This window comes from Grammomys surdaster, unplaced genomic scaffold (assembly GCF_004785775.1).
Source record: "Grammomys surdaster isolate TR1022 unplaced genomic scaffold, NIH_TR_1.0 183, whole genome shotgun sequence".
Lineage (NCBI taxonomy): Eukaryota > Metazoa > Chordata > Mammalia > Rodentia > Muridae > Grammomys > Grammomys surdaster.
The window spans coordinates 3229747-3245855 of NW_021604628.1; positions in this window are offsets into that span (position 1 = coordinate 3229747).

Below are 16109 nucleotides of genomic sequence, written 5' to 3' on the forward strand. Positions count from 1 at the left end.
GCTTGACTGGAATGAACTAAATGGAAGTACATTACAGGAATGATTAATTGTTTTGCTGATTGTTTACTGGAGACCTGGTATGTGCTGAACATCTCTTGAAACTAAACCTTGCTTGCCCGGAGCCATGGTGCACATCTATAACCCCAGCATTTGGGAGGTAGAGGCAGGGGGATTAGAAGGTTATGGTCACACTCAGTTACACAGCAAGCCAGAGGACAATCTGCGCTACAGGAAACATAAGACATGGTGGGGGCCTGGGCAACCTGATCTTTGCAACACTCCAGTAAAGTCATTTCATGGACATGGGTCAAGAGCCACCAAAGACCATTACCATTTTGAAAACAAGGAATAGAGGGGCTGGAGAGATGGCTCAGAGATTAAGAGCACTGACTGTTCTTCCAGAGGTCCTGAGTTCGATTCCCAGCAACCACATGGTGGCTCACAACCATCTGTAATGGGATCCAATGCCCTCTTCTGGTGTGTCTGAAGACAGCAACAGTGTACTCACATACACAAAATAAGTAAATAAATCTTAAAAAGAAAACTAAGAAAAAAGAGGTCAGAGGTTACACATCATTACTGAGAGAAAAGACTCTACACCAGCCTCTTCCCCAGTGTTGCTTTCTCATCCTGCCTTTGAGGTTGTCTCCTTCGTTCTTAGGATCTAAGGAATCCTTACAGCAGCTAGCCTCATCCCTCTCCACCTCAGTCTGCAACTTGCGCCTTTCCTTTGTGCTGGGAAAAGAAGGAGAAGTAGCCTTCTCCTCAAAGGACTGCATTCATTTATTTATTTATTTATTTATTTATTTATTTATTTATTTTATATGAGTACACTGTTACTGTCTTCAGACACATCAGAAGAGGGCATCTGATCCCATTACAGATGGCTGTGAGCCACCATGTGGTTATTGGGAATTGAACTCAGGACCTCTGAAAGAGCAGTCAGTGCTCTTAACCACTGAGCCATCTCTCCAGCCCAACTGCACCCTTTCAGTCCAGGCAAATCAAAAGTATGTGGAGGCTGGGCAGTGGTAGCGCACCCCTTTAATCCCAGCACTTGGGAGACAGAGGCAGGCAGATTTCTGAGTTAGGGGTCAGCCTGGTCTACAGAGTGAGTTCCAGGATAGCCAGGGCTACACAGAGAAACCCTGTCTTGAAAAAACAAAACAACAATAAAAAAAGGATGTGGGGGAAAAAAAGCAGTGAGGTCTAAGAAGCTGTGTCCCAGGCCTGTGGACTCCAGGACACTCCTAACACGAGACTTGGGTTCCCAGAAGTGAAAACTCTATTGTAAAGACAGCTAGACTCATGGGGACCCTTTTCTCTCTTCTGAGGTTCCTAAGGGATTGGATACCAATGTCCAAGCATATCATCTGGGCCACAGCAGACTCGCCTAAGGAGTCTATGATGGTTTGAATGATAGATGCATGTGTTTGAGTGTTTGTGTCCCAGTTAGTGGAACTGTTTGGGAAGGACTAGGAGGTGTGGGCTAGTTGAAGGAGGTGTGTCACTGAGAGTTGCGATTCGAGGTTTTTCAAAAGCCTACATGAGCTGGGCGGTGGTGGCACACGCCTTTAATCCCAGCATTTGGGAGGCAGAGGCAGGTGGATTTCTGAGTTCGAGGTCAGCCTGGTCTACAGAGTGAGTTCCAGGACAGCCAGGGCTACACAGAGAAACCCTGTCTCAAAAAAAAAAACCAAAAACAAAAAAACAAAAACAAAAAAGGCTACATGAAGGGCCGGAGAGATGGCTCGGTGGTTAAGAGCACTGACTGTTCTCCTAGAGGTCCTGAGTTCAATTCCCAGCAACCACTTGTAATGGGATCCAACATCCGACACCCTCTTCTGGTGTGTCTGTTCGCGTGTTTCTCTGCCCGCTACCCTTGAATGAGGATGTAAGATTTCAGCTATTATTTCTCCAGCCCCATTCCTGCCTGTGGCCGTTCTTCATGCTATATGGTCATGGATCTACACTCTGAAATTATAAGCAAGCCCCTAGTGCTTGTTGTTCGTTTGTTTGCTTGCTTATTTCCTTGGTCATGGTGTTTCTTCACAGCAATAGAATGGTCACCAAAACACTAGATATGGCGGCCATGTTATCTAATGATCGGTAATGGTTTAAGAAAACCTTCTGTTTGCAACCGTCCAGGAAGGTACTTTTACAAGCACACCTCAGTAACGCCTAATTTCCAGTCCCTACCTGTCCACTCTTTCAAGGTCTTTTGATTCACCCGAACCTAAGTTGTGATGGGGTTGTGGAGGGACAATTCTGCTTGGCTCGGTTTGTTGTAATCAGTATGTAGACTTGCCTGGATTAGAACTATTATGTAGGCTAGACTGGCTTTTCACGGAGATCTGACTGTCACCATGCCCAGTGACATGCCCAGTTCCTTCCACTATTTAGGAAGTTTGCCCTTCGAGGGAGGAGGGGCATAAGTGGTTGAACTAGGGAGGGAAAGAGAGGGAGACACATTTGGATATGACACAGCCTCTGTGCCCTTGCATTTTTAAGTGCCTTAACCAGGATACAACACCCAGAGGATGTTTGAGCAACAGCCTCCCAGCCTCTGAGAGGTTCTCTGAATCAGCGTAAGGACCGTTATAATTCCTCTTCAATAGAATGAGTGATCAGCTGGGCAGTGGTGGCGCACGCCTTTAATCCCAGCATTTGGGAGGCAGAGGCAGGTGGATTTCTGAGTTTGAGGCCAGCCTGGTCTACAGAGTGAGTTCCGGGACAGCCAGGATTACACAGAAAAACCCTGTCTCGAAAAACAAAACAAACAAACAATAAAAAGTGGTGCTCTGGCCTTGTGTTTGGCCAGCAGTTCCAACAAGTGCCCAGCTGGGGTTGCGATCACAGAATATAGCTTGATGAAACATCTTAACCGCAAGAAATCCCTTCCCTGTCCTGGAGGCTTATGAGTCCAAGATCAAAGTGCTGACAGATTCATTCCTGGAGAGGGCCTAATATACTCGTCCTTCAAGGTGCCTGGGACTGTTGCATCGGAAGAGCTGTGTCATAGCAGACCATTCTAACAAACCCAAGCTAGTCAGGGTAGACATGGCCAAAGAGAATGCCTACTGAAATGACTGCTAACTTTGTAGAATTGCCTCCTTCTCCCATGACATATCTGGAAAATTCCACATGAAGACAGAAAGAGGGAGTAAACCCTGCTCCTGGAAAAGCCAAACTCATTTCTTTCTTTCTTTTTTACTTTATTTACTTAATTGTGAGTACACTGTTGCTATCTCCAGACACACCCAAAGAGGGCATCAGATCCCATTACAGATGGTTGTGAGCCACCATGTGGTTGCTGGGAATTGAACTCAGAACCTCTGGAAGAAGAGTCAGTGCTCTTAACCGCTGAGCCATCTCTCCAGCTCTCCTTTTCATCTCTTAAACATGAATAAGTCTCCTATCATTAAAGTTTGTCCCATGATGCAGTTCTCCATGCTCCCTCTGAGAAGCCTACACCTTCCCTTGCATATGTACTACTACTGGAGAGAGAGAGAGAGAGAGAGAGAGAGAAATTTTTTTTGAGACACAGTCTCTCTATACAGCCCTGGCTCTCTTGCAATTTGCTCTGTAGGCTGGCCTTGATCTCACAGAGAGCCACCAGTCTCTGTCTCCCGGGTGCTAGGATTAAAGGCGTGGGCTACTACTATACCTAACTAGAGAGAGACTAGCTTACCACTAGTATTAAATCTGTATTACAATCCTTTCTTAATAAATCTAACTTTTTTGTGTGCTTTGGTTTGGTTTGTTTGGAGACAAGGACTCAACAGCTTGCCAAGGGCGGACATTAAAGGCGTTTCCAAAGCAACTCTGTTTTAAGTGGACTCATCTTCAAATTCTTTCCTTCAGGGAAGCTCAGGATCCAGCTTCTCCTGAGGGGAGTCTTTAAAAAGAACTCTGGCTACCCAGAGATGTCATGAGCTGCTTCTCCTACTAGCCAAAAACAACAACAAAAAAACCTCTTCCTCTTTTTTTATACAGACTTTAATCTCACCGCATGACTTCTAATCTCATGATCGGTTCTGACTTGATCTTCTTTCTCCCAAAGGGTCAGCTTCCCACACCACCACACGTGTAGTTAGGCAAGGCTTCCCTGCCCTGCTGACATGCCAAACCAGCCGCCTCACCTTTAGAGAAGCGAGCACCCCAGGGAGTGACTGACCTGGAGGAACACAATTCTACTTTCGGATCAGGGTCACATTCTTCCCAGGGGACACCTTGCTCGTAATTGACTATCACAGGCTAAAAACCCTGTCCTGCCATATCTCCCGCCTCTGGAAACTCACATGTTGAGGTCCTAACCCCCAGGACTGCAGCGAGGTCTTCGAGGTGACCCTAACCCAGTAGTATAACTGGCATCAATAGCAGCAGGAACGGAGTCACAGCTTAACCTCGTAACTCACAGCAGTCTGAAGGATTCTCTTCATCTCTTAGCGCTAGCCAAGTACAAAACTAAATCTTTGGGTTTCCATGCAGAAAGGGATTTCAGGGTGAGCCAATGTGAAGGAGAGTTGTGATTTATTAAAAAGAGGTTTTAGCTCGGGGTTGGTAGCTCACGCCTTTAATCCCAGCGCTCGGGAGGCAGAGGCAGGTGGATTTCTGAGTTCGAGGTCAGCCTGGTCTACAGAGTGAGTTCCAGGACAGCCAGGACTACACAGAGAAACCCTGTCTCAGAGAGAGAGAGAGAGAGAGAGAGAGAGAGAGAGAGAGAGAGAGAGAGAGAGAGAGAGATTAAATACAAGAGTTAAGAGGAAGGCATTGTGGGGGAAAGTAAGTCAGAGCTAAGAGCGGGTGTGGGCATCTCTAGCCTTCCCGTTTTCAGAGTAACCCCACGCACCCTTGTGGTGGTTTTGAAGCTAGTATTTTCAAATGGTTGCTGAAGGAGATGACAGGGTGGTTCCTGAGCGCATCTGACAGGATCACAGCTGATCAGTTAAGACTCTAGATCCCAGGAGTGCGGGACGAAGTTTGGATAGCTCTGATGCAAACAAAAAAGTCTCCCTTGGCAAATTCCCAGAAAGCGTCTAGGGGAAGGATGGGACCCTACCCATGGTCATATAGAGCCAGGACTTAGGTGTAGACTCTTGCTATTTAACATGAAATCTCTCTCTACCTAAGGAATATTATCTCCGTGTTGGCAACCTTCATAGCAAATGCCACCAGTGCTGGGACTCTTGTTTCTCAGACTCCGAGATGAGGGTTTCCTCTCCCAGCCCACGTCCCTATAAACCTTCCCACCTTGTCCCGCCTCACCTATACAAAGGGACGTTTGGCGGCATGCATACCTGTAACCACAGCACTGAGGCTGAGGTAAGAGCAATCTTGAGTTCAAGGCTCGCCCGAGCTACACAATGAGTAAAGTTATCTTGAGCAACATGGGGGATGGGGAGTCCCTGTCTCAAATTAAAAGGTGGGGGAGTCAGGGATAGGGACCTGGCATGGTAGTGTACACCTTTAATCCCAGCGCTCAGGAGGCAGAGGCAGGGGGATCATCTCTGTGAGTTTGAGGCCAGCTTGGTCTACAGAGTGAAATCTACTGGAAAAAAAAAAAAAGTGGGAAAGATGGAATGAAGACAGAAGAGAATGATCTCTAAGTCAAGGGTCAGAGGCTGCAGCAGATTCTTTAGGGGAGAAACCAATTTGACCAACATGTTCTTTTAGAGCCTTTGTTCTCCAGAAATGTGAATGAGACCATCCCTGTACATTAAGCCACTCAGCATGTGGTACATTGCTATTCTCTTGTCAGCTGGTATATCATGAGTGGGATGGAAGATGCCGTGTTGCTGGCAACCTGCACATGTGCATACGTGCGTGCGTGTGTGTGTGTGTGTGTGTGTGTGTGTGTGTGTGAATTCTGATTTCATTCTAGCAATCCAACTGGTAGGCATCAAGCTTGTACACAATGGTTCAGGACATTGACACAGACCCCTTTTAGGCTCAGCCAGCACGTGCCAACATGTCATCAGAGCCTTTGCTGGTTTCAAGTGTTCTTCTGTGTCCTGAGCAGACTCTGGATGCTGAAGCCCATTGGACGCAGTGTGATCATGGGCAGCTGCGGGCAGGAAGACAGTGCTAGACAGAACGCTGTCACTTGGCACTTGAGCCTTGAACTTTCAACTCCCTAAACAGTGAGGAAGTCATTCCTGATAAGTTTCTTAGTCCTGTACTTTGCTCTGAAAAAAGATTAAGAACTACTCAGAATGGCCTCTCAGCCATGGTCTGGGGCCCACGCCTATAATCCCAGCCCTCAGGAGCTGAAGCAGAAGGATTGTAAATTCAAGACCAGCCTTGAGAATAAACAATAAATCAACAAACAAACAAAATCCACTCCTTTTGCGTTTTGGATCTCTGCCGCTAGTCTCCTCTTCCTCCCCTGCCTCCTTTTTTTGGGACAGAGTCTCTGAAAACATGAGTTCAAAAAAATACCTAATTTCTCAACTGTGCAAAATATAAGGATGCAATATGCATTATATGAGGGGCTTCGTGAGTCTAAAGGGAAACAAAAGCAGCCGCACAGTGAGACAACTTACCAGAAAGACACTAAATGAGGAAGAGAAAGAGATTTAAGGAGTGAGTGGTGGTGATCTCAGGAGATCCCATCCACCTACTTTTTTGGTTTTTTTGTTTGTTTGTTTTTTTGTGTGTTTTTATCTGTTTGTTTTATTTCTTCTGCTTACAAAGAGCAGACTGAGTCCTGAGTTCAAGGTCAGCCTGGGATAGAGGGAATTTAGGTCCTTTCCCAGATATGGTAGAAAGGTTCGTTTCAGGGCAGGAATTCTACCCAGCTAACTTATTGTCTGTGCTTAACAAAGGCAGATAGGCCGGGCGGTGGTGGCGCACGCCTTTAATCCCAGCACTTGGGAGGCAGAGGCAGGCGGATTTCTGAGTTCGAGAGTTCGAGGCTAGCCTGGTCTACAGAGTGAGTTCCAGGACAGCCAGGGCTACACAGAGAAACCCTGTCTCAAAAAACCAAACCAAAAAACAAAAACAAAAACAAAAACAAAACAAAAAAAAAAAACAAAGGCAGACAGATCTCTGAAATTTTTTGCAATACTAAAAAAAAAAAAAAAAAAATAGCTGGGCAGTGGTGGTGCATGCCTTTAAGCCCAGCACTTGGGAGGCAGAGGCAGACGGATTTCTGAGTTCGAGGCCAGCCTGGTCTACAGAGTGAGTTCCAGGACAGCCATGGCTACACAGAGAAACCTTGTCTCAAAAACAACAATAACAAAAAATATGTGCTTGCTTTCTCCCAAGAATTAAGGATCTGGAGTCGTGGGATGCTGATTCATTAGATAATCAAAAGGAAACCTGGAGTAAACGACTGGATTGATATGTAAAATAACAGACTGGGCTTATGATCTGCAGCTATCCAGACAATTATTTTTAGAACAGCAAGAGAGAACTGTCTAGAGCAGAATGGTGGGGGGTGGGGGGGAGAAGGGAGATCGAGAGAGAGAGAGAGAGAGAGAGAGAGAGAGAGAGAGAGAGAGTGCAGAAGAACGAGCTAGCTGTCTGGAGATCTCCTGAGAAAACAGAGCAGAGAGAAAGAAATCTGGAAAACTGTCTCAAGCAGAAGATAGTTTGCCATCTTGGACTTCAGGTCCTTTGTTTCAAGGCTCTCAAACACCCCTTCTCTCAGAACCCCTCTCCAAGCTGAGGCTGGTCCTTGGCACAAGGCCACTCGCTCCCTCCCTATGGAGTGGACTTTGTTTGCTTTGGCTGGAGAGTGGCTGCTTTGAACTCACAATTAGTCCCCTCTTCATGAGGGCAAACATTTTTTACAGTGCTCACATCTACGTTCTGGAGTTTGTTTTTTGTTTTTTGTTTTGTTTTGTTTTTTGTTTTTGAGACAGGGTTTCTCTGTGTAGCTCTCTGGCTGTTCTGGAACTCACTCTGTAGACCAGGCTAGCCTCGAACTCAGAAATCCGCCTGCCTCTGCCTCCCAAGTGTTGGGATTAAAGGCATGCACCACCACTGCCTGGCCATTCTGGAGCTTTAAAGCTGTATCAGCCATTCCCAGATGCTTGACTTAGCTTCAAGTCACAAACACACCTGTCTTGAAGCCTACCTGGCATCTTTTGGTGAATGGTGGGCCCTAGTGACAGCTGTTCAGGCCATGCTGGGACATATTCCACCTGAGACAGCTCCCACCCATCAGCAGACCTCTGCCCTCTGCCCTCTGAGATCCCTCACCAAAGATGCAGCCATAGGCTGAGACTCTGCTCCTGGCCATGTGGCCTGATGTGATACCTGATCTTTTTTTTTTTTTTTTTTAAGATTTATTTTATTGCATGTGAGTACAATGTAGCTATCTTCAGACACCCCATAAGAGGGCGCCAGATCACATTTCAGATGGTTGTGAGCCACCATGTGTTTGCTGGGAATTGAACTCAGGACCTCTGGAAGAGCAGTCAGTGCTCTTAACCACTGAGCCATCTCTCCAGCCTGTGATACCTGATCTTTAGTGTCACTCTTCATATGAAAGGACATGGTAGTGCTCCTTGTAATCCAAGCACTAGAGAAGCAGAGACAGGAGGATTGCTGTGAGTTCCAGGACAGCCAAGACATGAACCTGTTCGTGGTGGTACACATCTGTGACCTTTAAAAAAACAGAGGCAGAAAGACCACTGTGATTTCCTGACCAACTTGGTCTAATGGCAAAATCCTGTGTCAAAAAAAAAAAATATTAAAAGCAGGGCAGGATGGATGGCAGTTGTCAGTCCTAAATTCAATTCCTATAACCACCACATACAAACAAACTTTTAGCCCGGGCATTGTGGGGCAAGACTGTTGTCCTAGTACTTATGAGAAAGAGGCAGAGGCAGGAGGATCACATCAAGCTGGAGACTAGCCTGGTCTGCCTGTCAGGCTACAGACCAGATAGGGCTGTACAGAGCAACACTGTCTTACATAAACAAATAAAAATGTAATGAAATCATAGACCATAAACTCCAGGACCTTGCATATCAGATTAAAGCAAAATACTTACAAAGTGGGAGTTAACTTAGAACAATTCCAAGGCTTCAGGAATGGCTGCCTTCCAGGCTCATCCCAGCTCTCAGCAGGGCAGTGTTCCTGCATACCCAGAAGGCTGCTGCTACAGAGACCTGCAAAGGCTAAAGGAAGTCCAAACTCTTCTGCTGGAGGGGCCAGCCCTTCACTGGGGCTGGAGGGGTCAGAGGGTGAGCCCCAACAGCTGGGGTGGCCTGACAGCCTGTCTGTGCCAAATTCAGTTGGCTCATAAACTTGGAAACCCATCAGGGGTCACAGGCACCTCCTAACCCCTCAGGGATGCAGGTGGAAGGTCCTGGGGAGAGGACAGCTTAGCCCCATCACTAATGTTGTGACCTCACAGCACCTGAAGTTTCCCCCCTTCTCCCTCCACCGCCTCTGATCAGCGTGTCCTTCCTTTCTCTGATGCTTGAGTTGGAACCCCTCAAACATCTCTCATAAGGTCTGTTCTGCAGGCTGCTGAGCACAGGACCCTGGCAGGATGAAGGCAGGGACATGTTCCGGGCAGGACATCCTCACAGACGGGACAGAAGGAGACAGGACTTTAAAAGCTCTGAATGTCACTTACATGGCCATGCCCCAGATGGATGCCAGGGATGGAATGAGGGAGTTCTTAGTCCAGGAGGCCTTGCACTTCAGAGCTAAAACTAGGAGTGCTGTGGAGGTCAGAGGACTCTTTGTGGGAGTCGATTCTCCCCTTCCACCAAGTGGAAGGGTGGGGATTGAACTCAGGTCATCAGGCTTAGCTGCAAGCACCTTTAGCCACTGAGGCATCCTCCTGGCCTTATTTTGTGAGTCAGAATCTTCCCATGCAGCCAATGCTGATCTCCTGCCTCAGCTTCATGAGTGCTGGGATTATAGGTGTGTGCTCACATGGCCAGAAAACACACACAATTATTAATTAAGTAGTATTGAAACAGAGTCTCACTGTATCCCTGGCAGGCTTACAACTCACTAGGAAGACCCAGCTGGCTTTGAACCCATGAAGCTCTGTCTACCTTTGCCTCCTATGTACTGGGATTAAAGAGATGAGTGGCAAATACATGTGCCTATTGGAGTGACTTGGACACTACAGCAGTCACCTGTGTGCCTGTTTTGGCAATGAGAGGCTGGTGGGAAGTCGACACAGCCGACTGGCTTGTGGGTGACTGGGAAGCAGAGACCTCAATAGCACTTTGAACAGGGGGTGGGGAGTGGTAAGGCTCAGAGGGCATAGGGCTGAGACAAAGAATTTGAACTTGGCCAATCCTATCTCCAGAAAGCTGCCACACAAACACACCCGAATCCTGCCTCAACTCGGGCCCTGCTTTGCAGCTTGCTTCTCGGCAGATCTCAGCACATTTAAGACAGAGTCAACTTGTGCGACTGCCTTAGGGAGCAAATTGCATTCTGGGAAGTCAGGTGAGTGACAGGCCATTGTGCTACAGTGCAATCCATACTGCCCACCCGCTGGAAGGCACAGCTTAAGTACGACTGCCTTCGGGTCACTTCCGGTTGAATATCTCTTCTGCTTTTGTTCCCGAGACCCAACCCTGAGAAATAACAACAGGATTTAAAGATGGACGGACCCCGAAGCATTAGTCACCAGGCGATGAATAACTCCAGGAAGAACTGAAGTAATTTTTAGCCTGGGTTCAGAAAGGCATCGAGTCCCAGGAACAAAAGGCGTGTTCTGAGCCTGGGAGGAACGCCAGCGCTGTGTCCATCAAGACGCAGGTGGTCCAGCACCTGCTCGGTCCTACCTCCTGCAGAAGTCAGGGACACAGCGCGATCTGCTTCCTTAGTGAAACTTGTCCCTGTGGAGAGGTGGGTACAGCTGACTGGTGGGGCAGTCCCCCACTGCAGCCACTAGACACAGAGAGTGAGGCCAGCTCTTCCTACCTCAGCCTGGCTCCGGGACCTTGGCCTCCCTTCCTACAGCTGCCTGCATCCCTATCTGCTGTCCGTGGGCTAGTGGCTTCTGTGTGGTCCGGAAAGCCTGAATTACTGGAGGAGATTTTCTGGAGGGGTTACTATGGAAACAGGCCCGCGTTTCAGAAGACCCTCAAGTCTCTGTTGAGAGCTGTCTACCACATGCAGGGGTTCAGGACATCTAGGAGGCCATCCTGCCTAGCAGGAGGGGAGGTCAAAGGCTGTCTACTCCCAGGTCACTTTTTCCTCTTCTTTCCTTCCTCTCTCTGGTCCTTTATCCTTTCTCCCCACCTCCTTCCTCATCCCTCTTCTCTTTTTCTCTTTTTTTTCTGAGACAGGTCTCACTCTGGCTCTGTAGTCCATACAAGCCTGGAATTCATGGCAATCCTTCTGCCTCAGTTCCTCAGTGCTGAGATTACAGGTATAGAGGTCACGTGCCCAGCAGCCCAGCACCCCAGCACCCAGGTGACCCGTGACATTGACAGGGTAGAAATGTGAGGTGATGGAGTAGTGGACACTTCAGTAGTGACCTTTCCTCTGTCTGTCTACTCCCTGTCACCTCCTCCACCAACCAAAGCAGCCTTTCCCCTGCCTTCCTGCATCCTCAAGTCCAACTGTTCCTCCAGCTGGGATCCAGTCCCATCTCTTCCTCCTCCCTATCCCTCTCCAGAGGCCACCACCGAATCTATCCTGGACTTTGGCAGTCTCTGAAGTGTCAGGCTCCTGCATGTTTCCACAGCCTTCCTGACTGGGCTGTATCTGGCCAGTACCTCTGTCCTCTGCTGCCCCGGGGCTTTATGCCTGTCACCCCTCTGCACACCTTGCCTCAGGGTTCCCTCTGTCCCCACCCCAGCTTATCACTGGCTAATATCCTTTCACCTTTGGGTATAGAGTACCCTTGGCCTTTATCACAGCTGTGAGCCATGAGTGGAACCATCCCTGTGACAAATGCCTGGAATGCACGCGCATGTGGGTGTCTGAGACTGTGGCAGAATCACTGTGCATTGCCTCAACTTTGATATGAATGACACGTTGAAATGCTAACATTTTTCATATTTCAGAATAAATTTCAGTTAACATAGTTGGCTAGTTTCCTTTTCTTCTCCCCCTCCCCCACTGTACCTCAAGATAATCTTACAGTTGATGCCCAAGTTAGTCTTGAATTAGTAGTTCAAGGATCCTCCTGGGTCAGTTTTTTTTTTGAGGGCAGGAGATACAGGTCTATGTCTCTGTACACAGTTTTTTGTTTGTTTGTTATAAAGTGTGCCCACTAGGCAAGAGAGTCATGTCTGTCATCGCAGGACTTGGGAAGCTGAGGCAGGAGGGTTGTCACAAGTTGAAGGTTAACCTGGGCTACATATTGAGTGTCAGGGTAATCAGAGCTTTACATAGAGATCCTGTCAATAAGAGAAAAAAAAAGTGTTGGTGTACACCTTTAATCTTAGCACCCAAGAGACAGAGGCAGGCAGATCTCTGTGAGTTCAGGGCCAGCCTGGTCTACATAGTGATTTCTGGGATAGCCAGGGCTACATAGTCAGTGTCTTTCTAAAACCCTAAGTGAGTGAGCAAGTAAAGTATCTACCAGGAAAATGGAGGGCCAGCAGGGGCAGTGGCTTCAGACTATGATGCCTGTGGCACATCTGAGGTCTTCCTTCATCCTGGCGAGCCTCTGCCCCCAGACCCTCAACGTCTTTCCTGTGTCTCTTGGTGCTTTTCACTGGGCACTTGGCAGGACTCAGATGCGTTTGTCCCAGGAGAGCCCATTGAGGCCCTCTGTACTTACCTTCTACAAGAAGGGCTGTAGCTGTCACCTGTCACCATGCCTGCTGGCCAAAAGCCTGGTGGCAGCTGGTATTCTCCTGCCTGAGAGGTGCCCTGCCCAGTCCCAGGACGTCTCTACTGAATACAGGAAGCTGTAGCGTAGCTTCTGGCAGCTTTCGGGAGCTCAGAGAACACAAGTCCAGTTACTTTCTTCCTTTAGCTTTGAGGATTTTTGTTTGTTTGCTTGCTTGCTTGTTTGTTTTTGAAACAGTTCTTCTGATGTAGTCTGGGCTAGCCTGGACTTAAGATTCTGCAGTCTTAGCCTCTCTAGTGCTGGGACCACAGACTCAGCTGCATTGTGTGCTTTTAAACTAAACTTTGGCTTGGCTCGGGTTTCATTTACAGAGACACAGTATGTAGTTGGGAATGAATAACGTAGCAAAATTCCCTTCATGGGAATTTTCCCTTCTACTTGCTGTGCAAACCCCCCTCATGGCTGCAGCCTCAGGCTGTCCTGACCTCTCAGGTCCTAGGTTATACCCACAGCTTCAGAGAGGTCAGGTGAGTTTGTCCTTGATCACCTGCAAGGCATCTTGGGAATGGTGCTTTGTTGGGATGTGCTGTGTGCCCACAGTGTCTGGCTCTGTGCCCTGACTGGGTGAGGACAGGCTCCTTGGTGTGTTCCTAGAGATCCTGCTGGCCTGTGTTACTCAGGGCTGCTCTGACCTGCCAGGGCTGCCTCTAGGGATTCACATCCTGAAGCTGGCAGGGTGTGTGTGTCCGTGTCTCTGTCCCTTACCTAGAACTGGAATAAAGGCCTTTTCTAGGCTAGCTTCTGAGAGAGCCAGGAGGCTAACACTGGAGGATTCATGGTAACCAACCCATCACCATGGCACTTACTACAGAAAGGTCATAGACCCCTGGTACCCTCAAGCTGGACCACCCCATGGCTGCCAGAGTCCACCCTGGGGACTATAATGTCAGTTAGACTCATGGAAAAGTCCTGTCTAGGTTTCATAGTCAGTGACTATTGTTGCAAAACCTTGGAGGGCAGGGCAGGGATCTGAGTTTGAAGTCTGCTTAGATTATATGGGGAAATTCTGCCACAAACCAACCCCACCCACCAGGAAATACCCTAAGGCTGAAGAGAGCTGGTTTGGGAGTGAGGTGGGGGACGAGGGATGCTAGTTGGTCTGTGGTCTCCTTGAGTCACAGTGCAGTCTAACCACACTCCAGTCCATGTCACCCTAGACAAGGCTCAACACAGAGTGGCCAAAGGCTTGAGGGTGCTCCGTGCTGAATGAGCAGATAGAGAAAAGGAAGGGGGGCTGGAGAGATTGCTCAGTGGTTAGGAGCAGTGGCTTCTCTTCCAGAGGTCCTGAGTTCAATTCCCAGCACCCACATGGTGGCTCACAACCATTATAACTGTGGTTCCATGGGATCCAGTGCCCCCTTCTGGTGTGTAAATGTACATGGAGGCATATACATAATTAAATCTTTTCTGGGCAGTGGTGGCTCACGCCTTTAATCCCAGCACTTGGGAGGGAGAAGCGGGCGGATTTCTGAGTTCGAGGCCAGCCTGATCTACAGAGTGAGTTCCAAGACAGCCAGGGCTACACAGAGAAACCCTGTCTCGAAACACCCCACCCCACCCCCCAAAAAAAAGAAAAGGAAAAAGAAAAAGAAGGGACAGAAATCCTGAGTAGGGTTGTTTGCTTGCAGGGACCTTGTGCCAGACAGCTCTGTCCACATTCCGTTCCTAAATCCTCAGGTGACCCACAGAGGAGACAAGCCTGTGTAGGAGAACTGAGGCTCAGCTCTGGACTCCATACACTGCCAGTCTGAAGGTGTCCTGCAGAATGTCAGAGCTGCATACAGATGTCCCATAGTTCCCTGAGCTAGGAGACACATGGACACCTGAGCTCAGAGCCACATTTAATTTTATCAACAGTGACAGCGACCACCATCCAAGAGCTGTCCTTTAGAGTTTCTTGCTCACCCTCCCTCAGCTCAGTATGCCAAGCCAAAAAAAAAAAAAAAAAAATGGAATCACTAACATATCAAAATTAAAAAAAATAAATCTCGTCATCTGGGGCATGTAATTGATTCAGGTGAGAGCACTTGGCACAAAACCAGGATTTGTGGATTCCTGGAACCTACGTGGTAGAAGGAGAGAACCAACTCCTGCAGGTTATCTTCTGAATGTGCGCCGTGGTACGTGCGCACAGCCCCCCTCCCGCCCATACACACGTTAATTAAATAGTATACATGTAATTTTTTTTTTTTTTTTGCCTAGGTTTGGTGGCAGATCCCTTTATTCCCAGTACACGGGTGTCAGAGACAGGTAGATAGATCTCTGTGAGTCTGAGACCAACCTGGAGTACATAGCAAGTTTCAGACCAGCCAGGGCTACCTCGTGAGTCCTTGCCTAAACAAACAGACAAACAAAGGAATAGAATTTTTAATCCCAGCACTGAGGAATTAGAAACAGGTGGCTCCCTGGGTATTCCTAGCAGGAGGCCTAGATAGATTCAGAGAGAACTTCCAGGTCCTCGTAGGATATCTAAATAAATGAATAATGAATGAATACATACAATAGATACAAGGCAGATCCAGGTGTGGTGGCGCACACCTTTAATCCCAGCACTCAAGTTAGGAGGATCTCTGAGTTCAAGGCCAGTGAGCTCTGGATCAGGGAGAGACATCATGAAACTCTCTCTCTCTCTCTCTCTCTCTCTCTCTCTCTCTAAATTTATTTATTTTATGTATGAATACACTGTAGCTATTTTCAGACACACCAGAAGAGGGTGTCAGATCCCATTAGAGATGATTGTGAGCCACCATGTGGGTGCTGGGAATTGAACTCAGGACCTTTGGAAAACCAATCAGTGCTCTTTTTTTTTGTTTTTTTGTTTTTGTTTTTTAAGACAGGGTTTCTCTGTATAGCCCTGGCTGTCCTGGAAGTCACTCTGTAGACAAGGCTGGCCTCGAACTCAGAAATCCGCCTGCCTCTGCCTCCTAGGTGCTGGGATTAAAGGTGTGCGCCACCGCCCAGCCAGTCAGTGCTCTTAACTGCTGAGCCATCTTTCCAGCCTGAGACCCTGTCTCAAAAAAGCTAAAGAAAAGCTCAAAGTGAATGGCTCTTCCCTAAGTAGTAACACCAGAGGTCTTCTACACACACACACACAAACACAGAAAGTCTGGGGTTATAGATGTGCACCATGGCTCCGGGCAAGCAAGGTTTAGTTTCAAGAGATGTTCAGCACATACCAGGTCTCCAGTAAACGTTACTATCAGCAAAGCAATTGATCATTCCTGTAATGTACTTCCATTTAGTTCATTCCAGTCAAGCATTCCTTCCAATGTGTTTTCTCTTTTCACCTTTTCTGGTGCTGAGCTTAAAGCTAGGT